The 26,619-nt window shown below is 37.1% G+C and overlaps 1 protein-coding gene across 1 annotated transcript in view; it reads right to left on the bottom strand.

Annotated features, from left to right (window-relative positions):
- ADGRL2 (adhesion G protein-coupled receptor L2) overlaps positions 1 to 26,619 on the bottom strand; it is a 395,707-nt gene that overhangs the window by 213,081 nt on the left and 156,007 nt on the right. The window contains exon 4 of the mRNA XM_087730654.1: positions 22,762 to 22,804. The gene's annotated coding sequence lies outside the window, so the exon portion shown is untranslated. The remainder of the gene's footprint in view (positions 1 to 22,761; positions 22,805 to 26,619) is intronic.

The following is a 26,619-nucleotide window of genomic DNA, read 5'->3' as shown; positions in this document are numbered from 1 at the left end:
GCCTTCAAAGTGCTGCACTGACATTAACAAATTAATCCTCACGGCACTCCAGTGAGAAAGGAATAAGTCTGATCATGCACTATTTACTAAGCAAAACTCTACTCTTACCCACCCTCAATAGCCTTTTACTCACTAACAGAGTGAGTAGGAACATTAGAACCTGGATCACAAGGACTACAGAGCTATTAAAAATATTCCAATTCCAACACTGAAGTGACAGACAATGTTGCTATTGACTTCAATAGGAGAAGGGCCTAAATATATATTCCTACCCTTTTTCACAATACTTCTTTCTGACAAGTGAATGCTAAATATTCTAAAGGTATGGAATTGTTGGAAGTGTCTGCACAATTGTAAACACAACAAACCTAAAACAAATCAGTAATCAGTATTTCATTTAGCAAATGGGATTGAGCTAGATGATAGACTTTATTTTTCCAGGGGTGATGGGTTTTTAAGACCTTGATTTAAAAATAGAGCTTGTGCATATTGAAGACTGAAGTGAAATTTGTATCGGTTTTCATTCGCTGTGTTTACAGGAAGACAATTGCTTATATGAGACTTTTAGTAACAATTTAAATATAAAGTGGATTAACTAGATGTAAGTCAGTTAATATAGTAAACAACGATGAAAACAAACACAGTCTTGTTATGTATTTGATAGCTCCTCTGCAGATAAATTTTAATAAATGAGAAAATATATTCTCAAAATAAGGCTCTGGGATGTACAGTGTCATTAACCAGTTGCAACACAATATAATTGATACCTGTAACTCAGGACAGACCCACAATGGATAATTAATGTCACAATTTATTTTGCATGCTAAGATATTATAACATAAAAATAATTGAATCAAAATAAGCTACCAACTGTAGTGCCTGAGCAAACATTTTGTTTACCGTGGTTCCCCATTGTTACTGTCAAAAAAGAAATATAAAAGGAGGTTTAACTTTCAGCTCCTAGATGGTGAACTGCTCTCTCTTTCCACACTACAGGCCTTTAAAGACTTGATGGCCCCCTGAGACCAAGTAATTCTAGTGCACAATATAACAAAAGAGGCAGTACACTGGTGGTGTGGGAGTGGACTGGGGCACTTAGATAAGTTTCATTCATTGCAGTAGCCCAAGGGAACAGTGCATCAAGCCAGCTGCACTGGCTCAGTTCATCCTGTAACTTTACACTATTTTCCCTCTAAGTCACTACTAATCCCTCGGGTTTACATGTTTTTTTGGGCGGCATCAGAGAAAAGCAGTGTGAAATTGCCTGAAAGCCTCTTTATAAATAAGACTTATGATATAGACCAGTTCTGTTGTTGAAAGACTGAAAGAAATGCCCTTGAGTATCGCAAGAACCATTTTACAAGTCTCTCACTGTGATTTTTTTTTGTCTCTGTCTAATGACTGATAACTTTAAAAAACCCCCCAACAACCAACCAACCATTCCCAGCTTCCTCTCTTAACTTGAGTTAAGTCTGTCTGGTTTGCTTTTCTTCAGCTAACAACAATATATCCAATACAAAATATCCTTTACTTAGATATCTTGGCTATCTTGTTACTAACAAATTCTCTCTTTTTTAAAGATTTGTCTTACTCCCTGGAAAGTTTTAATGCCCTGGGACAAATTCCCACCTGGATGTGTGGGTGTGGCTGCACTGAAGGCAAGAGAAGGTGAATTCACTAATACCAGGTCTGGATTTAGCCCAGGCACTTCACATGCACGGATGTGTAAGGCATATGCTACTAGTCTTGTGTCGCTGCCTAATATTCTATGCATCAAACTGAAACTCAGTGAGGGTCACTAATCCAAGGAGAGGTTTCAGACTGGCCCTGCATATCGTTTAAACACAACCTCAGTTCTCCCTGTGAGTTTGAAAAGCCATTTCATATTAGGGAATGTCTAGGACTGGCAAAATGTGGTAGTTCAGGGATAAATATTGGTTTAATCATGCAAGCAACTACTATGAGGCACTGGCAAAGATAGATTCTGTCTAATTCAGAACTTAGATGATTAGCAAATTGGATCTCATTTATAAGAAACAAATATAATCTGTGGTAAGATTTTTTTTTTAAATGTTAAAGCCTGGAAATTTCCAGATTCTCACCATGACTCAGAGTGTTTCCAATCATACCAAATGCATCGTCTCCTGAGCTCATGCCTGACTCTTTATCTAAAATCAGCCTCTAAAATAAACAGTCTCAGAGATGCCATCTTACGTAGTACCATCTCATTGACTCTTCTAGCAGCCATGGTGCCTGGTTGCTGATAATGATAGTTCTCAAATGATTCCCATATGGGATACATCCATAATGTGACCAGCAGGTCGAGGGAGGTGATTCTCCCCCTCTACTCCACTCTCATGAGACCCCACCTGGAGTACTGCGTTTAGCTTTGGGGCCCCCAAGAAGGATATGGACCTGTTGGAGTGAGTCCAGAGGAGGGCCACGAAGATGATCAGAGGGCTGGAGCACCTCTGCTATGAGGACAGGCTGAGAGAGTTGGGGTTGTTCGGCCTGGAGAAGAGAAGACTCTGGGGAGACCTTATAGCAGCTTTCCAGTACCTGAAGGGGGCCTACAAGAAAGCTGGGGGGAGAATCTTTTTCAGGGAGTGTAGTGATAGGATGAGGGGTAACAGTTTTAAACTGGAAGAGGGTAGATGTAGATTAGATATAAGGAAGGAATTCTTCACTATGAGGGTGGTGAGGCACTGGAACAGGTTGCCCAGAGGAGTTGTGGATGCCCCATCCCTGGAAGTGTTCAAGGCCAGGTTGGATGGGGCTTTGAGCAACATGGTCTAGTGGAAGGTGTCCCTGCCCATGGCCGGGGGGTTGGAACCAGATAATGTTTAAGGTCCCTTCCAACCCAAACCATTCTATGACTCTATGATTCTATGATAATATCCACCAAACATGCTGAGTACTAGTTGTCTTACCTTTGTGGGATTGTTTGGAAATTTTGCTTTCTCAAGCTTCACTTTTTGAGAAAGTTTGTATAGCGCAGCAGCTGATTATACCACAGCCTTCAGTACTCTAATAGTAACATTTGGAATCAGTCATTAGATGATGTAATGTTCTCTGCCTACAAAATAATTAATAATACAATCCCTATTTCTGAACTCACAGTTTCTATTTCTTTAGTATTTATTTTATTTTGGGGAGGTAAAAAAGATGTTGCAGAGATAATTATATATTATGTCAATTTACTTCAAGTACAAAGCTTTTTTCTCCTTGTTAACATTGGTTATGGCATTTGAATCACACTGAAACAATTGTAAATTGGCTTACTGGCTTTCCACTAAGTGAGGTTTAAAATATTCATCTTTGAATGAAAACTTTTTTTCCTCAGTTCTAGTTAGAGATCTTGACAAATATATTTGCCTTTTAACTATAGCAAATGAATTATTAGTTTCAAGGCACCTTCATTTGTTAGTGGAAAACAATATGTATCCATAACTATACCTGTATCTATACCTATTTATTTGGTACCAGAAACCTTGAGTGGAAATTAAGTGACGCTTAGGACATATTTATCCTTTAGACAGAAATATGGATGAAATAGTCACAAAACTATGTCTATGTTGATGGTTCATTGATCAATTTGCTATTGATTCTTTCATTAACAGCATCAACTCACTTATAGTGAAACCTACAAAGCTCCTTAGCAGACAAGTTGAAAAGCCATTGCTTTTTGATGATAACTTTCTTGTTAAAGCCAGTGACAACAATCCTATCTAATGGGGTCAGTTCAAGGCCCTGAGAAGCAGAAAGGGAAGCAGAACTAATAAATGAAAAACTAAGAGTTTTGTCCCAAATAAATTAAGTAAAAGTACTTGCTTTGGAATTACTCTGTATTCTCTCACAAATTTCAATCTATATGACACAGTATGAAATGGAAAAGAACTAATTAGTGTGACTGGATATAACTGGAAGGCAGAATGACAAAAATCAGTATGTTTCTAAATTTTCTGCAGAATGGATCCTCTCATCATAACAACTGGGATGTATATCTATTTAATGGATGAGCATATCTCCAAAAGCTACATTGTTTTCTGTATGTCAGGAAGTGCTCAAAAAGCACTCATCATGTGTAGTAAATGTTTGGACAATTCAGACAACAGAACATTTTTCCATGGTTGTCTGTTTGCCAGTATCTTTCAGCCTTGCTACACAAAAAATACCTGTTAACTTATGTAAGCTGTTCTTTAGGGAAGGTGTTCTCCTGCTTGGACTCAAATACTTTTGAGTTTGCCTGGAGAATTCTGTGAAACCTTCAGATAATTTGAAAAATCATATCTAGTTTTATGGGACTTAGCAGTTAAAAATGATGGTACATTAGTGACTTTTGCTCCTGTGACTGGTAGAATCAATCATTACAAAGCGACCATTACCGTTTACTTTCATTATCCCTTTTGTACATGGGGTTTTCTGAAAGACATGCTAGTTCACGTCATATACCTGTCCTGAAAACAGTGGAGGAAGAGAACAATGGCATGGCCTCGAGTGCTTTGTTTATCACAGCATTTTTCTGAGCAGTAGTATGTTTCTATAGGGCAGAAGTTGCTTTTGACATGCAGATCAAGCAAGATGGTCAATACAGAGTCTTCCCTTTCGGGGCATTCCAGTCATTCCACAGTGGGACGCCTCTCCTTTCAGTGTCTCTAGCCCTTGGTTTCCTTTTGTAACTCAGTGCCTTACCATTGCCCCTTTGGCACAAATTCCTTAGCAGAGACATTTTCTGAATTTCATCTTTCAAGCAGAGTTTCTTCCTCTCCTTTCCTTTCCCTTCCAAAAGAATCCGTGGCCAAGTCGTTACTCTGACTTTCTCTTCCTGACAAGTAGTTGTTCTCAGATGCTCTACTAATCTGCAATTTGGTGCAAGCTTTTTTTAGCTGAGAGTGAATGAGGAGAATAGTAAATCTGGATTGTACTGCCTCGACAATATGCTATGGCCTTCTCTCAGGGGAGAAGAATAGGGAGGGAAACTTTGGGCCTATTCATTAATCTGACTGATATTTTTTTCTTAGTTGACAGCTAGCACTGGGAGTACTTCAAAGGTATTAGATAAAGAAGAAGGAACAGAGGGCGAGCACATCCATTAAATCCATTTTTTTAATAAACCATAAAAAGCTTCAGAACATGAGTGAGATGTCTACAAGTGCACAGAGCCAGCTTTCTCTCCAACCTTTTACTACCACTGTTAGGGATCACACGAACTGGAAAACATAAGCTGTTTGAGACTGGCCACACTTTGACCTGAATAAACAACAGTGCTTATTTATAGCAATCTGTACAGCAAGACAAGAAGGCCCAGGTTTAATACAAAACAGCTAGATTTTCTTGAGCCAGCAATGAGCAGTCTTCCAGGGAGTCCAACACAAGTTTGACATCAGTATCTAACATGTATGTAACATCCTCCATAGTCATAAGCAGGCTTGGCACAGCGCTCTCACAATGTAGCTGTGCTAGATCAAAACTAGATTAACTTGGCTTTAGTCTCTTATTTCTTGAGACAGTCACCTCTGGCACTTACATCAGCATTCACATTCCCTTCAGTCCCTTGGTAATTACAAATTCCTTGAGGCTAAATGGATATTGGAAACATATGTAAACCCACTTGAAGATCTAGGTCAATAAGCCTTTGATGAATTGATGGGAACCAAATTGGTGCCAAATCCAAACTTTCTAACTTTCTAGAGAACTCCAGGTGCTGAATTTGTGGCCTGAAAATATTTACTTTAGATAAGTTATCACAATCTATATATGAGTTTTCTTGGTATCTTGCCTAGTGTGCTACTGTTGCAAATGATATTACAGGTCACTTTAGGGTCAAGAAGAATAGCTCTAGCTCACCTTGAACATTTACTACTGAGTACATAGTAAATCCAAGACTTGGTCATACATGCTTCGTGTAATCAGAAAGCCTGACTGTCAGTTACCATCTGTTACCAACTGTTCTGCCACAGGTGTAGTTCAATAGGGTCATTTGCTCCACAGAAGTATAGCCACGGCTTCAATTCCGAGCTGATGTTGACCAATAGCTGACAAAAAGGGATCGTTCAGTGCTGCTGTCCTAGTTATCATTTATTTCATTATCTTTTATATATTTTCTCTTGAGACTAACTGGGTGATCTTATCTTGGCTGAGGTGTGCCAGTTGGTTATGTTTCATACTTCAACTTTTTTAGTTTGTTTTAATTTGACTGCTTTAAAATTCTTTGCTGTGTTGGCAATATTCTCCAGGTGTATGCTGACACTATTCTGAGAGGTCTTTTGTTGTAATATATCAGCTGGCTTTGAACTTGTCACTCTTAGACAAAGAGATAAAGAGCATACCTGAAATTATGATGCACAACCTACACCTCACACATGACTCAGGAGTTCTGTTTGGCTTTTTAGAGGAGAACAAATCTGTGGCTTTAATTTTGCGAGGTTCTGTGCACTCTTCAGAGTGCTGGTAGCAGCTGTTAACTGCCAAATGCTATTTCCAGGGTTGTACCTCCATTAATCATTGTGCAGGTGCACGAACAAAAAATGGTTTTCTGGCATGATAAGGTGTTCACTTCAAGAAGCTGAAGTTAGACAAAACAGCTATATTGATGTTGAGTCTATTCAAGATGAAGGAGCAAAAAAATCAGTGCTTTCCTCATGAAAAGAATAAAATCATTGTGATAGAATTATTTCAAGTTTTAGAATTTTCATAAACAGTTCTAGTTTTTATAAAGGAGACCACAGAAAGAAAAGTACTGTACTTTTAAAATAAAACATTCTCAGATGTTCATAGTACTCACTATGGCTGTAGTCTCAGATTTATATTTTGCAGGTGTTATTTTCCCAGCCAGGTCTAAAGACTGGATATTATTTTTCTCAGAGTGACTATGAAAAACCAAATAGTTGTTGTCAACATTGGAAAAAACAGGCCAAAATCCAATTGTATGGATCACATAACATCGATGGTTTATATAAGGTAACAACAATCTTCCATAAAGGTTTGTACAGACAACTCATCCAGGTTACGCTGAAGTAAACATCCCATTAACTGTCCACACAGTCATATGTCTGTAAAAAAGTACGTAACTTAATACACAACTTTGGGCCGTTAGCCACTGCATGTGTGTAGGTAGGACCCGAATAAACTTGATCAGACTCCTTTTGACACGCTAGCAAGTCTTCTTGCCTTTCATGCATGGATCATGTAAGTTCACCATAGGTTAACAGTTATCATAAAGCTTCCAGTAAAGTCTATACTGGTATTTAATATTTGATATGATAGAGAGAAATAAATGTTAATGTCCTCTAAATTGTACTAGGACACAAAAAATTGGAAAAGAGCTGGAAAGAGCTGAGACATGACTTCAGACAAAACCTTCTCCTGAGTACACAATAGCACAAAGAGACGTCTTGTGCTTGCTCCCTATTTTTGCATTAGGCAGTAGAGCTGGCCCTGACTGCTCATGTAATGTCTTGCAAAGATGCTTCCCTGATCAAAACTTTCTCTGGAGGAACTGTGCTTTCCTTTGGCATATGCCACCAGTAACTTTCCTGTCACTGCTGGGCACTTTGAATCTGACACTATAGAGTGTATTTGAAGGACAAGACTCTAGTCCTAAATGAATATTCCCTAATTTATATCTAATGTTTTCACTCAATACTGTTTTCTTAGATTTCAATTGGATTCTCTTCAATTTTCAAAATCTAATTTGCTTGCTGTAAAAAAAGATGCTCATTAAATATTTTTGTTAAGTGTCAGTTCCCTGCAGCAGTTCATGCCTAACATTAGTAGTTAGATGTGTGGCACCAGCATTGTTCAGCCTGTGTAAAGCATATTCAGAGCTGAAAGTGATTTGGAGAAGGAAATTTCAAAGGTGACAGCTGTTCATATCTCATCAAAAACCCCACTGCTCTTCTGTTCCATGAAATTTTTACTCCTACCTTGACTCTAATATACACCCTGGAAATCTGCTGTGTCTCGAAATATCACTGAAGCACCTCATGAGAGTGCTCACAAAAATATTCTGCTACATCACGGATGCTATATTAATATGTAGAAGAGAAAGACACAGAAGACAGTTGTCAGATACTATAAACTCTAAGTGAGCGGAATGATTTCTTCTAAGAAATAAATCTACCTTTTTTGTCCTTCACTTCAAATTTGTTAAAACGTTAATTATTAAGTGGAATTAATTTTTCAGTCTTACTACCATGATGTTAAGAAACTTCACAAACAAGGAAATAATCTGGAACCCACTAATGGTCAGCGAGCATGGAAACTCCTTTCAAATCTACCTGCAAGTGCCACATGTGATTGCTGTGAAGTGGAATGTCTCATTCTTAATCCAGCCTACAACATTATTTGCATTGGGTCAGACTAATGGAAAAAAATTCTCTATCTTCCATTTTCTTTTTTTTTGCCTCACTGCTGCTGACAGCATACAAAATGATATCTATTTTCTGCAGGGTCACATTCCAACTCTGCTGACTTATAAACGTAGCTTTCACTGATGGTGGATCTAGGGTCTCCTACACTTGAGCCCGAGTTCTATCTCAGAATGAAAATGAAAGTAATGTATTTCCATATAGCTGTATGTATCACTTACCCCGATGCTAGAAAATTATGATTTGAAAACAGGATTGAGAAGGACCTTTACAACTCATCTAGTCCAACCTCCTGCCCAAGGTGGGATCTGCTATGCTTTCTGTAATTGTCAACAGATGTTTGTCCAATCTGTTTTTAAAGATTTCCTGTAATGGAGATTCCATAATGCAGCACTTCCATAGCTCTCACTTGGACAATTTTTCCCCAATATCTAACCTGACCCTTCCTTCGTGAAATGCATTACACACACTTGAAAGAGGTAAAGACTTTTTCATGTTCGATGCTCTTTGTCATGTCTTCCCCTCAGTTTTTGGTATCAGAGCATGGCTATCTTATAATAAATATTTAGAACTAATTTTCAAAGGCTGAAAAGCTACTTCTCAAACAAAACAGATCAAAACTAATAGAGCTTTGAATGCACTTATCCTATCACACCATTTCTTCTCACAGGTAAAGTGTTTAGCAGATATAATACTTAACTATAATAATGCATAATTTTTTGACATCTGTAATTGACATCTTGGGACAATGGGCAACAAATTTACAGGCACATAACGAAGAGACTAAACTGGGAGTACCATTACGATAACCCTTAATAGTTCTAGTCTGCTTTTATAATGAAATAATTGAAAATTTCTATGTGGGAATATCCTGAAGGAAACAAAGAAAGATTAAGAACAACTTTTTTTCATGCAAAACTATGAACAGGCAAGCACAGCACTGAGGGAATTATTGCCCTTCTCTTGATGCATGAGTCAAAGTGAAGATTTTGGCTGAAATTGAGAAGCAGAGGGATTTAAGTTACAAAGGTGACAAGCAGTGATTTTCCTGAATTGAAGGAGACGAGACAGACTTCCATTAAAAAAAAAAGCCTAAAGAAGTCTCTGATCGCTGGAAACTGGCAAACAAGATTCAGAAACTTATATTCTATTCTCTTCAAGTCTCCAAAGCACATTTAAGGCAGTCTACATTTTCTGAACAAATAAATACACCTGATAGACGAAAACAAAGAGAAAGAGCGAGCTATGGAAAACCTAGACAGGTAAAACCCAGTAGCTCTCAAACACTTAACGAGTGTTGATTCTTTGTTGATTTAAATCCTTATAGCTCCTTTGATGTCAATATATATTAGCTATGAATTGCCCTGAGAATCAAATCCTGATACTGTTGAAATCAATGGCAGACTCAGATCTGAGGGGAAATATTCTTTACTTATTCATAACAGAAGCATATTTCCCATTGATTTCAAATTTCTGATGAAGATAACCAGCCATGTTCAGGTAAAGTATTAAAAATGACCACAAAAATGGACCCTGCAAGATATTAGAAAATACATAATAAATATGGAATAAACATTCTAACCATCCATGATCCAAATGAAGATGGAATAAAAAAAGCCCCATAGAGGTGAATCAATCACTTGCATGTCATTTTCATTTATATTTTTATTAAAAATAATTACCTCTGCAAGCTTTGGAGTTAGAGCTTTTCTATATTAATGTGCGTTCCTAAAAGCAAAATCTAGAATAAAAGGTTTTACATCTAAAATACTAATTGGAGAGTTTTAACATCAGAAATATCTCATATTATAAATTACCCTCATCAGGAAGATGATCAAAACCAAATTTAGTTAGGTATTAATTTTATTTATTTTAAACTAGACATTTCCTTGACATTCACTTACTGTGTTGCACTGATTATTCAAATAACTTTTCACTTGCACAGCTTGATGGCCTGAATTTACTAAAAAACCCCCAACCTCCTCATCTATTTAACCCATTTATTCTTACTTGGGTTTTATGCAGACATTACTACCATGAAAGAGTAAGTGGCATCTGATAGCAACTAACAAGAAATAAGGAAGCTACAGGGCAAAAAGTGCTCTGCACAGTGTACTGTTTGCTGCTGAAAAGAGAACTGTTGATGGACAAGAGACAGTCCCTGGAAAGTTATTTGGCCAATAGCAGCTGTTAGGCAGTAGTATAAAACAGCCTTTATATAAAATGTGCATTTTATGGTTCCTAGTACAGAAGATCAAAAATTGAATATATGCAGGAACATAATTAAGGGATTAATGGCCAAAGCTTCTACATAAAGGGAGAAGTTTCCAGGAAAAAAAAGTGTGTTATAAGCATTTTTTAATGACTAGGCTTTAAAAACAAACTTGAAAATAGAAAAACAACAGTTCTCTTGTGCTGGAAAGGTCACATTAAACGATTCCACACTGGCTTCATCCGCCTTAAGAACTAGGAACAGGTTTTGCCTCTTTAACTTGCCAAGATGTGATTCTCAGCCTTGTGGGTAGAACCATGAATCAGAGTTCCTTGGTTTCAGCAGGTAATCAAAGGAAAAGGTTGGCTTATTTAAAGTAGTTCACAAATACAATGCATCTGAGCAACACATTTCGTGAGTTCAACTGCCACACTTCTGCTTGTATTCTATATGTAAGCTCAAGTGGCTATTTTAACACTCTAGTACAAGAAATTTAGGATATTCCCTAAAGAAAATATTTTTCTTTCTTTCTTTCTTTCTTTCTTTCTTCCTTTCTTTCTTTCTTTCTTTCTTTCTTTCTTTCTGTCTTTCTTTCTGTCTTTTTGTCTTTCTTTCTGTCTGTCTTTCTGTCTTTGTTGTTTTTCTCCCAGGAAATCTTGGCTTGAAGAAAATCGTTTATCTCTCACCACGGACAGATATGCAATTGAAATCTCCAATCTCTTGCATTAGTTCCTTTTTAATAAGCCATTAGAAAAATAGATGTTGGCAGGGAAAAATGGTTAACTACACCTTTTGTGGGTAGTCTGAGCGGGTTAGCCGGAGTATAAAGTAGACGACCTTTGGGATTCAGAATGGCTGAGCCATCAGGGAGCTTCCAAACATTCTCATTGGTAACAGATAGTAAGCTCTTCAGCTCAAACTGTGTTGTCATATGTTTTATTCATAGGCCATCATAAGGGCCGCCAAACAGATTATCATGTTTACATCAGGCCTCCTCAGAGAGATAAATTCTTTAATAGTTGAACTGGCAGGGTCAGTCAGTACAGAGATGCCTGCCGGGCAACCAAATAATAAGTAAGAAAAAGGGAAAGAAAGAAAGAAGAAATGAAATCAAACATTGAACTGCTTAATGATGTCCTTCAGCAGCCACCAATCAATATATTTTATCTCTTGCTGAAAAGGTTATATTAAGGTTTCATCATTTTAGCGGCATCATCCTTTTTCTGTGAAGTGAGTAATTGCAGAGGTGCATGGAAAAAGCAGAGTCTAGAAAAGTATAACTTCATTTGAGCTGACAAACCTTTACAAATACTTATTTGTGATGTTGCATCTCTTTAGCAGTTTGGGTTCCTTGTGTAATTGATGTGCCACATGGAGTTTTCCTATTGTTTGTTGCTGGAAGTAAATGTGTTTTAGCAGGCACAATGGCACAGAGCATTGCTATTTGTACTGGAGACTCTAATTTTAAAGCTGGATATAAGATAAAACAGGCCCAGGGTCCAATTCTTATCTACAGCTGCATACATGTGCAGTCACTCCATTGTTTGTATTTTTGTATTAAGGAGGTAATATATGTAAAACCAGCAAATGTGGGATAATTCTCACCAGTATTAATGTATGTGGCATTTAAAGGATGTAAAGATTAGCTTGATATTTGCCAGAATGATCTTACTTTCCATTTTTATAGGAAATGTTGTCATTAGCACCACTTAGATTTGAAATTGTACTCAACTGTTCCTTTTTTTCAAGCCCTGCAGGTTTTTATGAAAGTTTGTTTTTTAAAACAGAGTAGATCCAAAATACCAACACACTCTTGCTCATTCCAGCTGAAACATGTCTATAGCCTTCTCTCATTCTGTCTAGGGAAATCTGCTTTTCTCTGACCACTCTTCCCCATCCCAGCTTTTTTAATCTCTCTCCCCACAAACTTAAGGGCAGCTCTTGAAACCAATCTGCTGCATCAACCTGCTGCCTTTACCACATAATTTCTGGTGTTTTCCACTTGCTTCCCTATCTTATTCCACCAAATTCAACTTTCTACAACATTTTAAATGCACTGGCTGTTTTTTTTATTCCTTTCCTGTGTTATTGCATCTACTTTTCCAATGGTTGCGCCTACCCTTCCTTTTGTGAGCTTCTCATATTTTAACTAGTTTTTGATTTTTCTCCTTCTAAGTCTGATATTGTCAACCTCCCTCGACCAGACAACTGCTATGTATTTATCCTTGTGATGCTGCAAACATTTTAAGACAATCAACTGATCAGATAGGGGTGTAGTAGAAACTTAGACCTAAGATAGGATGAAAAGGTGTTCCAGGAGTTAAGGTGTTTAACTACTAATCAGAAGTATTAAGTTCATTTCTGTCCTATGATACACAGTTTATTTATAATCTTTATTGAGACACTTAGCCTTTCTGTACCTTTTTCTCCTCTCCTAAAATGTGAAGAGCAGTACTTCCATCATACACTGTTTTAAGAAAAATCCATTACAAAGTGAAGTGGACAACAACTACAATAATGTAAGTACCTCAAGACTTGTACCAAGCCTTGGTGTGTTTAGGTAAAAAATGAAGTATAGCTGATTTGTGCACTGCTCCTAATTTATTCCTTTGGAACGGGAATTACCTCTTAATTTTAGTAAAGCAATATCAGAATCAAGAAAAAAATGAGCAAAGGAAAAATGGAAGTTTGTAGAAGTTAAGGGAAATCGAAACTATGGACTACCAGCACCACTGCCCTTCAGAAAAGAGATGTTTGACGCATGCCTTTGGTCATGGGCAAGGAGGGATGGAGACACTGGCTTGAAGATCTGTGAATATCAGGAATGTGAAGCAATGGCATGCCAATAGCTACAGCAAATGTTTGTAAATTGAAATACTGTTTTACTTTGGAGAGATCTGCTTATTAATTCACAAACAGCAGATGTACTTCATTGGGCATACAGTTTCTATTTCCCCATTATGCACAGATTCATGGCTCAGTACCTAACATGCTGGCAGATGAAAACATTTTGAAAAAAATATTTTTTATACATTCTGTTGTGTTAAATTCAGTTACATGGCATCTGATTAGGCTGCTGGAAGCTAGAGTGATGAATTGCAAGAAAACATGATGAGACATAACAAGCTGCAATGTTGGCCAGAGTGTAAGAAATGTGCATGAGGCAGAGTTAAAAAGATACAAAGGTATGAATCCAAATAATCAACAACATCTAAGTGGCACTCCACATAGTGCGAGGGGCAACACAAGAAAAAATTGCTGTTTGGTCCTGAGTTCTTCCATGTTGGGCTTATAACTTTGAATACGTAATAGCTCTTGAAGGCGACAAGCAATTGAACCAGCAGCTGGCAGTTGGTAAGACATACAGAAGCTTTCATTCCTTTGCTACATGTTGGGAGGAAGGATGCTTTATGGGGACCATGAGGATACCACTGTGACACCAAATTGAGCAGGGCTTGTTGCCCTGAATCTTTCTTGTAGTTATATTGAAAAGATTGGTGAAATTGTGCTGCTGTGCATATCACAAAATATATATCTATCCAAAAAAGTCAGCAAATTTGGATTGCATTTTCCCTCTCAGTTTGTGTTTCAGGCATTACAGTATATTTGGAGTATGAACAGTACCTTGGACTTTTTTAGAGTGCAGTATGTTTAGCCTGACAGAGTATATGGAGCAAACACCTGCCTATTTGTAGAGAAAGTGGATTTAGGAATGATGGAGTGGGCTCTCATGGTGTGCTTTATTTAGTTTATTTATTTCTATTTACCAATGAGGCAAAAGGCTTACAAACTTCAGCCTTTCCTGGTCTCCAAAGACAGGTATGGAATATTTTATAGGCAAGAGACAGCATAACTGCTATATTTTTCTGTAATTTGAAGAAACTTAATCTTCAGCATTTTGTATATCCTTTCAGACACTGAAAAATTTCACATAGGTTTTGGACCTGTTTCTCAAGCCAGTAAGTAAATTCCCGTTACCATTCAGGGAAGCATTGTAAAAGGAAGTGAAAGAACAGGGGAACCTTGTTATATTGTATCATCAGAACTATTTGAAGAAATACAGATGGAGTATTATAAAAACATGAAACAAAATGTGGGAATGGGAAAAGAACTTTGTACTGTTTGCGTTTTTCTGTTTGCTACAGACATTTTCAACTCTATCTTATAAATGCAGGACATCTGCTTTATTGCACTAGAGGAAAATAAAAGGTAAGATGTAATGATAGGATTTGGGACTATTCTGATCTTATACTCCACAGAGCTAAGTTTTTTCCTGTAGTTTTAATGAAAGCACGGCACAGCACACTATCTAATTTAAATTATGCACTCTCAGTATTTTCCCTCTTTGCTATCAAATCATACCTTAAAAATATAAGCCAAAGAGGAAGGGAGGTGGAAGAAGCGAGAAATGAGGACAGATTACAGCAAGAAGAGAGAAAATGTTGGAAGCGAGGATTTTCTCCAATTCTGTACACTTACAGTGATAGAATTAAAATATAACTTGCTTTGCACTGTTCATTCACTGAAAGGTCTTGGGCTCCTGTTAGAAGAGTACTGTCTGTGCATATACATGATGTGGTAGATTATGGGCAAAACCAACATGAGGGATGAGTATTGCAGTAGTAACACAAGAACGCCAGCTTTTAGGATAACATGGTATTTTAGTGAGGCACCGACTGGAGAGGGGGAGAGAAGGAAGGGGAGAGGCACCAACCAAACTTACAAATCCAAAGAGTTAGTTCAACAACTTCAAGAACTATTTCAGCTTTCCCTTTTAGTTTCAAGATTTTGGATGTCCTGGATTAACTGACCAGAAAAGCACTGGTAAAAAGTACTGAACAAGAATCTATACCATTTGAAAAGGAGTCCTCTGGATATCTCTGATACTCTTCTGACATCAGGTATGTTTGGGGGCAGCTGCAATGCAACACCACTGGATGTCAAAACCCTGCACAGATGGTAACTAACAGGGGAAGGAAACAGTCTGTTCTCTTTGGCTTCTTTGTACATCTTTCTTCCACACCTTGGTTAATCCATATCTGATTTGCTATTGTAAATTAATTGATAAACACAGCATAACTGAGGTGGTCCCTTGTGTCTAGCGTAGAAGATGGAGTGACCACGTTTTGGTGCAGCTGTGTATAGAATCCCTTTAAAAGACACTTTGGGGCCTGGTCTTCAGGTGTGTTGAACATCATTCACCATGAAGTTGTGGGTATTCTATGTCTCAGACATAAAGAGAAAAGAAAAGGAAAATCCTAGCAGGAAGATTCCAATATGTCTGTATTTTCTGGAAACATCATCTAATATGTAAGAATAGTATTATTTATTCAGACCAAAAGTCACTATAGTCCAGTGCCCAGTAGCAGATGCTTAGAAAAGAGTATAACAACAGTACAGGCATCTAGTAGTGCTTCTCTATTATAATATTTCATCTCTCAGTCATCTGCAGTCCGATATATTCTGAGTCAGTTCTTGGTGGATTTCATGAGTTTGTCTAATTGCGTTTTGAATCCATGCAAATTCTATTATCTATAGCCCCCTCAGAAATACTTAGGTACTATTATGCATTATTATGTGTTGTTTGATTTTGACTTGCTATCTCACAATATAATTGGATGCCCATTTTTCTTGTATTAGGAGAGACAGTGAATAATTTTTCCCTAATCACCTTCTCCATGCTACTCTGATTTTATGGAGTTTTATCATATCCCTCATCAGTCATCTGTCCCAGACTGAAAAGCATCTAGTTATTCCTTGTACAGAAACTGTTCCACACCTCTGATCATCCTGCTTGCCTTCCTCTGTAACTTTTCAGGTTCTGATATCACTTTTTAAAAAAAAAAAAACAAGGGGAGGGAAGAAGGTCTAGTGGGTTTTCGGTTTGGGACAGCACCATGGACTCATACATGATGTAATGCTTGCTCCTCTTCCTCTCTTAGTAGTTTTTGCTCCCTACTGAGCACTGAGCTGTGGTTTTGGATTTGGTTTGTTTTGTTGTTTTTTTTTTCAGAGAGCTAACTTTTATCACTCCAAGATCTCTTTCCTCAGCAGCAATCGCTCAGCCATTCTGCAAGTAAAGTTAGGATTGTTTCTCCTCTGTGCCCTTGAGTTGGGACACAGGAACCAGACCTTCAATATTCAAGATCTCTATGGATCTTTCATGATCTGTGGGATTTGTGGTTTCCCATTTAATGCTCAGAAAAAATGGAGAAAAGCAAAACAAATAGAAAAAGAAATCTCTGTGAAACTTAAGGAGCTTTTGTGGTTTTCCTATGACTTTAATACTATATTTAATATCAAAGAAATTAAGTAGCTGTCGGTCCCAAGATGGGAAAATCAATTCTTTTCTGACATTTAATTTGTGCTTTTGAGATGCAACATAACAGTAGTAGAGTATAAAGGTTCTGACTTTCCTATTGGTTAATTTCAAAGCTTTGATTAAACCTTTCATTTGAAATAGTTTCAATTTTTTATTTGACATTTTTGCCAAGGTTGCCAAATTTCTGACTGTTTTAAATTAGAAAAGAGGGTAGGATGTCATTTCCTATCTGTAGATCCCAGGTTTTTGAACAACGTTGCCTTGGAATCTACATCTACATTTCACTAGAAATTCATGATGTAATGAATTTGAAGAGACAGCAAAGTCATAATACAAGTATAAGACTGGCTGTATTCACCATCTCATCCAGTATCAAAATCAGACTGCTTGCAAGACAATGAATTTTTTGGACTGCTCTATGAAAAAGTCTGAAGAGTCTTATGCTAGGGAACAAAGGAAAACAGGGAGGCCATGCGATGTGACTGAAAGCACAATTAAGCCCTTTCCAGTGAAAGTGGATCAGATAGCTGTGTTTCACGCTTCACACCTTTATCAAACCGTGCACTCTATATTTTTTTTTTGTCTATTACTATTTTTTCTGTATTTGTCTTTAGAAATACCACTACATGCTGTAAATATCCCCATAGCCACATGATAGTGGCTGTAACTCAGCAATGAAATCATGTTCTCTGGGCTGGAGCTGAAACAAGATCTAATCTTATTCCCACCGATAGCAATAGAAATAGTTACAATAGAAAATGTACTGTTAAAATTAGTGTCCCTTTAAGTATCAATTGCATTTTTTCATAACTAAACTTATTTTGTCATGAATGAAGCCAGATACTGCAAATATTTATAACTAAATGGTGTGCTGGCAGCAGTCTGACAAACTGGAATGAGTAGGACCACTGCCATGAGTAAGTGCTGCATGAGGAAATGAGTGTTGGACCAAGCAAGGCTTCATTACTGTCACAGGGATCTAGACATCTAGAGAACTGATCTGGAAGGAAGGCTGCACTTTCTCTACTTGCCCCTGACATGCTTAGCCACTCATTTTGCTTCTCTTGACTCCTGGCATGCTAATGCTCTGGTACAGTGCAGGGACAGCACATTGCTGCCCTGATCTTGTTTAGGGTCTGTGGGTATGAATGGAATGCAAATGTTGCTTTGAGAGGCGAGGTACATATTCATTTTGATAGGTAATAATAGATGACTGCTGTGACTAACATTTTAAATATATGACAGAATTAGGATTATGAATATATGGTTTAATGAAAATGTGTTTGGTAAATTCCCTCAGACAAATGTGCTTTTGTTCTGTCCATACAGCATTGAGAACAACAGGGCTATACTCCTTTTTTAACTTCTCCAGTGTAATACAACTAATAAATAACAATATACGCTCATGGGAGGATTTAGTAGTTAGAACATCTTGTTTATTACCTTACAGTATACATAATTCAAGCTTTATTTTTGTTACTTTCTTTTTTTTAGCAGACTACTTTTCCATCTTCTTCAATCAGAAGTCAATAAACTACACTTCTGTCCTATGTCTAACTTGTCAAGGCCTCTAAGAGAAAATATGTTTTAAAGGAGTAGGAGTTAATGGTCACTCCTGCACCATAAATTGCATTGGCAGACATACTAGTAGCTTGTAGAAGTAAGGATGGCTTTCTCCTTGAAAGCTCTAATGAGACTGGGGAATAATATACAATCTGTGATTCAGGTACACTGCACTGCAAATTCGGGAGCTTTTAAACAAGTTGTAATGCTTAATAATACTGTAAATACATTCCATCTGCTTCTTTTCTGAACTCAGTGAGATAAATACTTGTTATATTTGTGGAACTCAACTGCCTTTGATTTCTATTGCTTTCAAAATACTTAATGATTATTTTATGCATGTGAAAGTAAATCCCTCAAGGATTGTCTTGAACTTAGCCACAATGGATAAAAAGGAAAGACACCAAATTCTTCTGGAAACTTCTCGACAGTTTTTGAATAACAGACTTTTAACTCAGTTACTACAACTCTTTTGTAATTCGTGTCATTATTATTAACCATCATAAGTCTCCCAAGACAATTACAGCCAACAGGGGTATATTAGTTTAATTTTATGTGATGTGTTTTCAGACTATGTAGGCAACTGCTGCTAGAAGAAGGAAACTTGCAAGGAAGGAAAGAATGAAATGTTAATACTTGATTGAAGTACTCTGGAAATGTCTTTTTGAAGGAGTAAGACAACTTAAGACTGGACTTTTTCTAAACAATAAAATGAGTCTCACTTCTAAAGACTAAAATGTGGCAGATTTGTAGTTTTATTCCTGCTACCATATTCTTTAAAGCCTGCAGAAAACTGACAGCTTGGCAGAAATCATAGACTTGGAAATAAGTCGATATGTATATTAACCCCAGAAGAAACAAGGTTGATTCAGTCTATAACTTGTATTCATCTATAACCTGCAACCTGCTCACAGTCAGTGCAACTAATTAGTTCTTTTACTCTATGAGCAAAACTTTGCATACAATGATTTTGTTTTGAAAATGTGTCAATATGAAAATAGCTAAGCAAAAGAGCCTTCCTAATCTTTAGAGAGGCTCACACACCACTGGACTTTACATCAATTTCAGTAGATAATGACTGGAAGCAGTTAATGACTGTATGTGTCCTTACTGTCAGTCTCATAACCTTACTCTTTTTCCAAGATGCAACTATACATTCAACTACTCAGAGTTTGTTACATATTAAAGACTATTGTTTTTTATTTCATCTATGTACTTTAAAGTACTTTCCAGTAATTAACGTGCAAGAATTTCAAACAAAACAAAATTCATTCTTGCAGAAAATAATGAAAATTGAAATCTTAAAAATTGAAACATATCAAATAAATATATAACATCAATAAATACAGATTAATTAAATTTTTTAAAAGAAATGATAATTTGGAAATTTCAAAACAAACTTCTGCCATTTTCATTTGAAAGTGAAGTTTAACTCAAGAACAACAAATTTTCTTCAGAAATATGAAATTAAAAGACTGTGTATTCGTAGTTGATATTCTAAAATAAATGACATGAAAATTATATTTCCAGTCTCAATTTTGAACAAAACATTTTTCTTCAAATCAATGCTTCCCTTTGTCTTGAAATACAAGTTCCGAGCTTCAAAAATTTGGCAAGTCTCTCTTGTCCATGCAAATGTTCAATGAGCTCTAGTTCTGTGGTTTGTCCCTTAAAATTGTACAACCTCTTTAAGACAAGAGTCGATTAACAGTTGACTACTTTTATGATAGGTGTATATATAATTTTATACTGTGTAACAGCATTGTTTAGTTGAAACTAAAACGTTATTGCAACATTAGGGCCTCTGTTTTAAATTTTTTATTTTGACTGAGGTACAGAATTATTACAGAATGGAATCTTTCTGCCATTTATGGTTTTCACCTTGCAATAAGAGACGCTGTCTGTTTGGCCTAGTCAGAAATATCATGAGCTATTGCTAACTAATGCCTTCACTGGAAGCTGCTTTACCAACTCCTTGGAAAAATGTAATAGTCCATCTTGCCTCGCAATTCCTGCTTTCAAATACTGCTGTTTATTTTCTTCTCATTCTAAATATGATTATATAAAACCTGCTATCTGTTACTTGCCATTATTAGAAGATTTTCCAGCTACATTTCAGGTTCATAACTGAAGAAGCACCTGATTATACTGATGTTCAACTGCTGAGAGCCACATATTCTGTGGAATAAATCCTGACCCTTCAGTGACTTTTAAGACAGAGATACCACTGACAAACTTAAAAAGATGGAGGCAAACTTTCCTTATTATTCTCTGACCATGTTCTGAAGAATCAGGCTTATTAGCTGTCTTGAAACCATGGACCAGAGGAGAGCATTTAGTCCAGTTATCTCAACTGTATCAGCTTTTGCAGAACATTTACGTCTGGAAAAGAGGATGCTGATCACATTTAATTGAGGGAAAATTGTTACTGATTATCATTCAGAAAAGAAGCAAAACCCAACACTGTACCCTTCATCAAGAACATCTGTTCTTTAGAGTCCAACATACAGTAAGCAGAATTAAAAACTGTCTGGATTCCTGTGTATTTGCTTCAGGACACTGTGTGCAAACAAGCCTTTTTCAGCTCCACCAAGGTAGGAAATGCATTAGCATTTACTCAATTCAAGCTGTCCTCCTGCCACCTCTTGGGTTAAGGGCTCCATGATGAAACCCATGGCAGACGGAAGAGGGAGCAGAGATGGAGCACCTGTATTTCCCCCTGTCCCCCGCCGTCCGCCCTGTGACACACACTTCAGCTCTGACTGACTTCGTGAAGTTAATTCTAGTCATTGAATTACTGAATAGGCCTTCGTGAGCCATCACATCACCAGTGATCTTGTGCAGCATTTTTTTTTATGATGGAGGTGGGCACAGATAGACTTTTCTGTAGTGATCATGAGAGGCTCCTACACAACTTATTCAGGTAACAGTCCCTTCTCAGGGTACTGAGCTCTTAAATTTATACAACTTTTCTAGAAAGTCTCCACTTGACATAATAAATTCATTCTCTCCTCTCTGGTGGGATAATCTATCAGTAGAGCTCATTAGCATCTTCTAAAACAAAGCCTCTCCTAAAATCCTGTTGACACCCCTGAAATTTATTGCAAGTCATATCATACTATTTTAGAAAACAGTACTGGAAAGGACCTCTGGAGGTTAATCTGATCCAGTATAACTCAACAGCTTGTAGACCACTGGTGAGCTGCAGAAGGACTACTGCTTGTGCCAGCTAGCAGGCGTTGTCAGGAGCTGCCTCCCAATTGTTATCAAATGCCTCCCAGCAGGCAGAGGCAAAACCTGGCTCCTGACTGCTGTCAATACCCGCAGGCGGGCATAATCGGGAGCTGGCTTCCCACTGCAGTCAGTACCTGCAGGCAGACACAGTTGGGAACCTATATTTGTAATTATTGCAATGAAATTAAGATATATTTTTCAAATCATAGAGTACAGTTTAATCTAAATGTTAAGTATTTTATTTATTACCCCTCTTCCCCAGCTGTTGAATAAGAGTTGGAGACAAGGTAGTCCACGGACTTTTTTGAACAGGGTTGGATGATCCTTTGACTACAAAAGATTGAGAAAAACAGGACTAGTTCATCTCCCTTTCAAAGGCAGGATGAATGAAGCCTACATCATTCTTGCTTCTAAATTTGAAGGTGATTTATTCTTTATATTAAAAAAAAAAAAATCACAGCCATAATTTTGTTTCCAATAAAATAGCTAACCATTCTTATTACATTTTATGCAATGTTTCATGGCATTTTAAAAAATATTTTTAATGGTCTCTCTGAAAAAAAAACAAACCTTCAAAGAGCAGAAGTGGACAAATTTCAGAATAGAAATGACTCCAAACTTTATGTGAAAACTTAGGTATAAAAGAAAATAAAAAGCTACTTTATTGGTAAAGAAGAAAAGATATGTTCTAAACACAGTATGTTCTAAACTTTGAATCGCGGTCTTTCATTGGGGTTTGAGGTGATGATCTGTAGTTTAAAGATAAAAGGCCCCCTATGCAAAAACTGATGAAATACCATATTCTTACAAAATCAAACTGAGAACTTTCAAAACTATACTTGTGCCTGATTTGGTTTATCCTATGAGATGCAAATGTCACTGGCTTTTCACATCCACCACAGAAAACAGCAAACATCACCACTCCCATGCAGTGCTATGAATCATCCCAGAGTGTACTCTGGCTCTGTTTTGGTCTGTTGCCCTTCCTTCTTCAGCACAGAAAGTAACGTTTCCTTAAGACTCTATGTAGTATAATGGAGTTAATTGCTGCCTTTTCTTACCTTGTAGTTGAGCTTTGTTTGAGAAGGAGATTGATGGAAAAGTCTGAAAGAAAATGTTCTTGTGTTAGATCCTGCTGCCTTTCGTGGTAAAGGAAACACAGGTGTTGCTGCACTCTCATAGTGTGCTTAGATTGTGCCATCCTCTCCCATTCCTTTGGATATCTTTTGTGTTACAGTATGCTTTCCTAATGTGTACCAGGCCTATGACAGTGGCCATAGTATCAGAATAGCAGGTTTAGTGTTGTCTTGGAACTTCTTCTTCTTCTCTATTATTATTATTATTATTATTATTATTATTATTATTATTATTATTATTATTAAACATTAAGCACACTAGGGAAAGTTTATGTTCCACATTTTCTGTTTCCCTAAAGATGCTTGGCTTTGGTTAGAGAGCAATGTTTTAAAACCCATGTGTTAATAAAATAAAAGAATAAATGTCTACACAGAAGTGTCACTGTTTAAAAAAAAGACAATAAATTGAAATGTATTATTCCACATCTGGAATTCTGCCTTTATCCTTGAAATGTCAGTTAACATTAAAACAACAACTGAAATATTGTCTCACGCTCCAAATGCTGTTCCTGCCTATTGTCACAATAAGAACTGTATATCAGTGAAATTAAAATTAATATTTAGTCATTCTGAAACAAGATAGGATGATTGTGAGTTATTAGCTCATAAGTTAGCTTTGCAAATTTAGTAGAGAAAAAATTGTTTTCATCATGAACTATAACTACATCAAACAATCACAGAATGTTGTATTTGTGCCATATTTATGTCTGGATATGATCAAGTTATTTGCTAGGTGAACAGAGATACAGGATTTTGGGGGGATTAAAGGTACAAAAAAGAGCATTTTGCCTTTCCAACCTCAGACCAGTGTGAAAAAAATCCCAGTGACACATAAAATAAACCTATGGAACAAAAATATAGTTACTTTCCTGCCATTAATACTGCAGCAGATTGAGCCTCAAAATAATAATTAAAAAAAAAAGACAGTGAAGGTGGAGGTGTTGAAGACACATGATTTTACATGGGGAAAAAGGCTTTGGCAATCCTGTTACAATGATTCTTGTTTAGCCGAAGACTTGTCCAAGTCTGAACCAAACTGGGGTGGATTGAGAGCAGTAATAAAGAATGGCTGAGGATTTGGACAGAACTACTGAATATTAATAAGGTGACCGCTTTCGGTTGCTAAAAATTTACTGGTGACATTTTTATTTTTCGGTTTTGCCATTTCAATCCTAAAATACCAATATAAATCTGCAAATAATTAAACACACCCACTCCACAGATATTTCCCATAATCCAGAGAAATAAATCTAGATATATGATATAGCACACATTGAAGCTGAGTTTCCCTACTTATATAACATTTTAAAAGAAAAGCAGAGTAAAAGTGACATGACAGCTCTTTGAGGTCATGCCCCAGTATGTTGATCCTACTATATTTAAAGGGTAAGGTTGGGTCACTAACTAAATAAGAGCAGTGCTGAAGATTTTTTTTTTGTTCATTTCAGTCTTGATGACCCTGGCAGAGGTCTCACTTATTAAAGTGTGTTTGTGTATGAAGGCAGTTCCAGAGGGAATGTCTTAGATTATGCTCTTAGAATTGTGTCTGAAATTGGAAAAACACTGCTTAAAGAAACATCATGATGGCATTGAAGCTTCATTCTAGCCTGGTGCACAGTTAATGCAGTCAGTAACCAAAATACACAGCTCTGCCCTGACAAGAAGTAAAATGCTGGCATTTTTGTTGTCTGTAACAGGAACGATGTTGCTCTATGCAGTATTTTTGAATGTGTTTCTGCACATAAAAAGAAAGAACATGGAGGTTCAAAAGAGAGAAAATATTCCATATTATTGTGGTATATTCCATCCAACAGAAAACAGATGCTTGTTTCACTATATTATAGAATCATAGAATTGTTAAGGTTGGAAAAGACCCTTAAGATCATCGAGTTCAACCGTTAACCTATCACTGCCAAGTCCACCACTAAACCATGTCCTCAAGCACCATGTCTACCCACCTTTTAAATACCTCCAGAGATGGAGACTCAACCACTTCCCTGGGCAGCCTCTGCTGTCAGATGATATATGAAGCTATCATACTAACTTTTAACATTCATATGTATACAGGGAATTAGAGGTACCCAGTGAAATACTGTGGGCACTGGTGTTAATTCCATTTGTAGCATTTTTTCCCTTTTTCCATTGTAACCTTTTTGCATTTTCCACTTTCTTACTTATAAATAAAGTAAAAAACGGGGAGGAGGGGAATGCAACTTAATTGCACATTATTTACCTATGACACTTTATTTAAATGACAGTAAAGAAATAGTACAGGGAGATGTAGAGAGCTTACAAGAGCTGGGGAGAAAATCTGAAAAACAAGACAAAACAACATTCAGTAATGAAAACTAAAAAGTCAAATACTTCAGGGAAATAATCTGAAACACAAATATACTATGGAAGGAAGACAGTGTTTGGAAAGAACTAAAAAAAAAAACCCCAAACTTAGGGCTAGTAGCGAACAGCAAATTAAATAAGGGCTTGCAATGTGATACAGCACTGGGAAAACAAACAAATGTGATTTTGGCCAGCATATACAAAGGAATCACATTAAAAGTGAAGCAGTGGAACTGCATCAAAGGAGACAAAGCATTTGAGAATATGCTGTAGAAAATAATGGATTAATGTAGGTGTATACAAGGTGATTTACTGGGTTAAAATTCAAAGCTATGTGAACAGGTGCAGCTTCATAAAATTTAATAAAAATTTACCTCCTTTTTCTAGAATTGAATTTGATTCATTTTGTTTAGTAACTCTGTGACTTAATTCCCATAAATTTAGTAGACTCCTTGGAATTCATCCTGAAGTTTTAAAGAAGACCACATTGGAGAGCAGCAGGTCAATGAATCGTTTTCCAGTTCTTCTATTCTCAGTTCCTTTCCCAATTTATGAGCTAGTTTTTTTTAAGCACCCATGGGAAACGGAAAATGTTTCAGGCCCAACTGTTAGCTAGCTCAAAGACTGCAGGCAACTCCCAAACTTCCATAGCCTTACTAGTAAACATGGAGAGCTCATCAGTCTCAGCTGAGGCTGCAGCCTACTGCAGGCACATAGAGCAGACAGATCCTGCCTGCCCTTCTGGTTGCTGAAAGGTAGAAATGTGCAACCAGAATGCTAGCTAAAACAATTTGCTTGATCTTTAGCTCTTTTGTTCTGAAAAGTTACAGTCGTATGACATTATTTGTATGGAATTTCTGAAAGCTTCTTATACAATTTTCACATGACAAGCCCCTGCTTAGGCTTGTAGCTGCAAGGATTCAGGAAAGAAGCACTGGAATGGTTTCAGCATTCTTTCAGTACAGAAAATAGAGCTGGTCATGTCGGGTGACACAACTCTTAGAGAAAGACTGAGACATGGGCTGTCAACTTCACTGTCTTTGACCTGTCAGACAGCATGCATACCACATGTTACTGGTCCTGATCCTTTGCTAACCTGTGCCTTTTCTGATAAGCTACAGCTGTGCACGAGCATACTTGGAAATTCTGCATGTGTAGCATTGAATTTGTGCTTTGCACTCACTTTACGTCAGTGTAATTACTTCACAAGATGTTGGGCAGTAGAGGGACAGGCCAAATGTTTGTAGACTGGGAGTATTAAACCTACACACTGCTGCAGCCGTAATGTTTGCCTCAGGACCCTCAGGTCCAGCTAAGCATTCATAGTGTTGACCAAGAGACCAGTGGTCTCACCAGTCTGGAGGGAAATGAGTAGTTGATTGCTAACAGTACAAGGATGACAAGAAAAAAAGTCTGCCATCTACTATAATTAGAAATAAAACCCAA

Source organism: Nipponia nippon, unplaced genomic scaffold (assembly GCF_047370975.1).
Source record: "Nipponia nippon isolate SJK-2023a ecotype South Korea unplaced genomic scaffold, ASM4737097v1 scaffold_5, whole genome shotgun sequence".
In the NCBI taxonomy this organism is placed as follows: Eukaryota; Metazoa; Chordata; class Aves; order Pelecaniformes; family Threskiornithidae; genus Nipponia; species Nipponia nippon.
The sequence above is the reverse complement of the archived record's forward strand: the minus strand, read 5'-3'. Positions and strand labels throughout refer to the sequence as shown.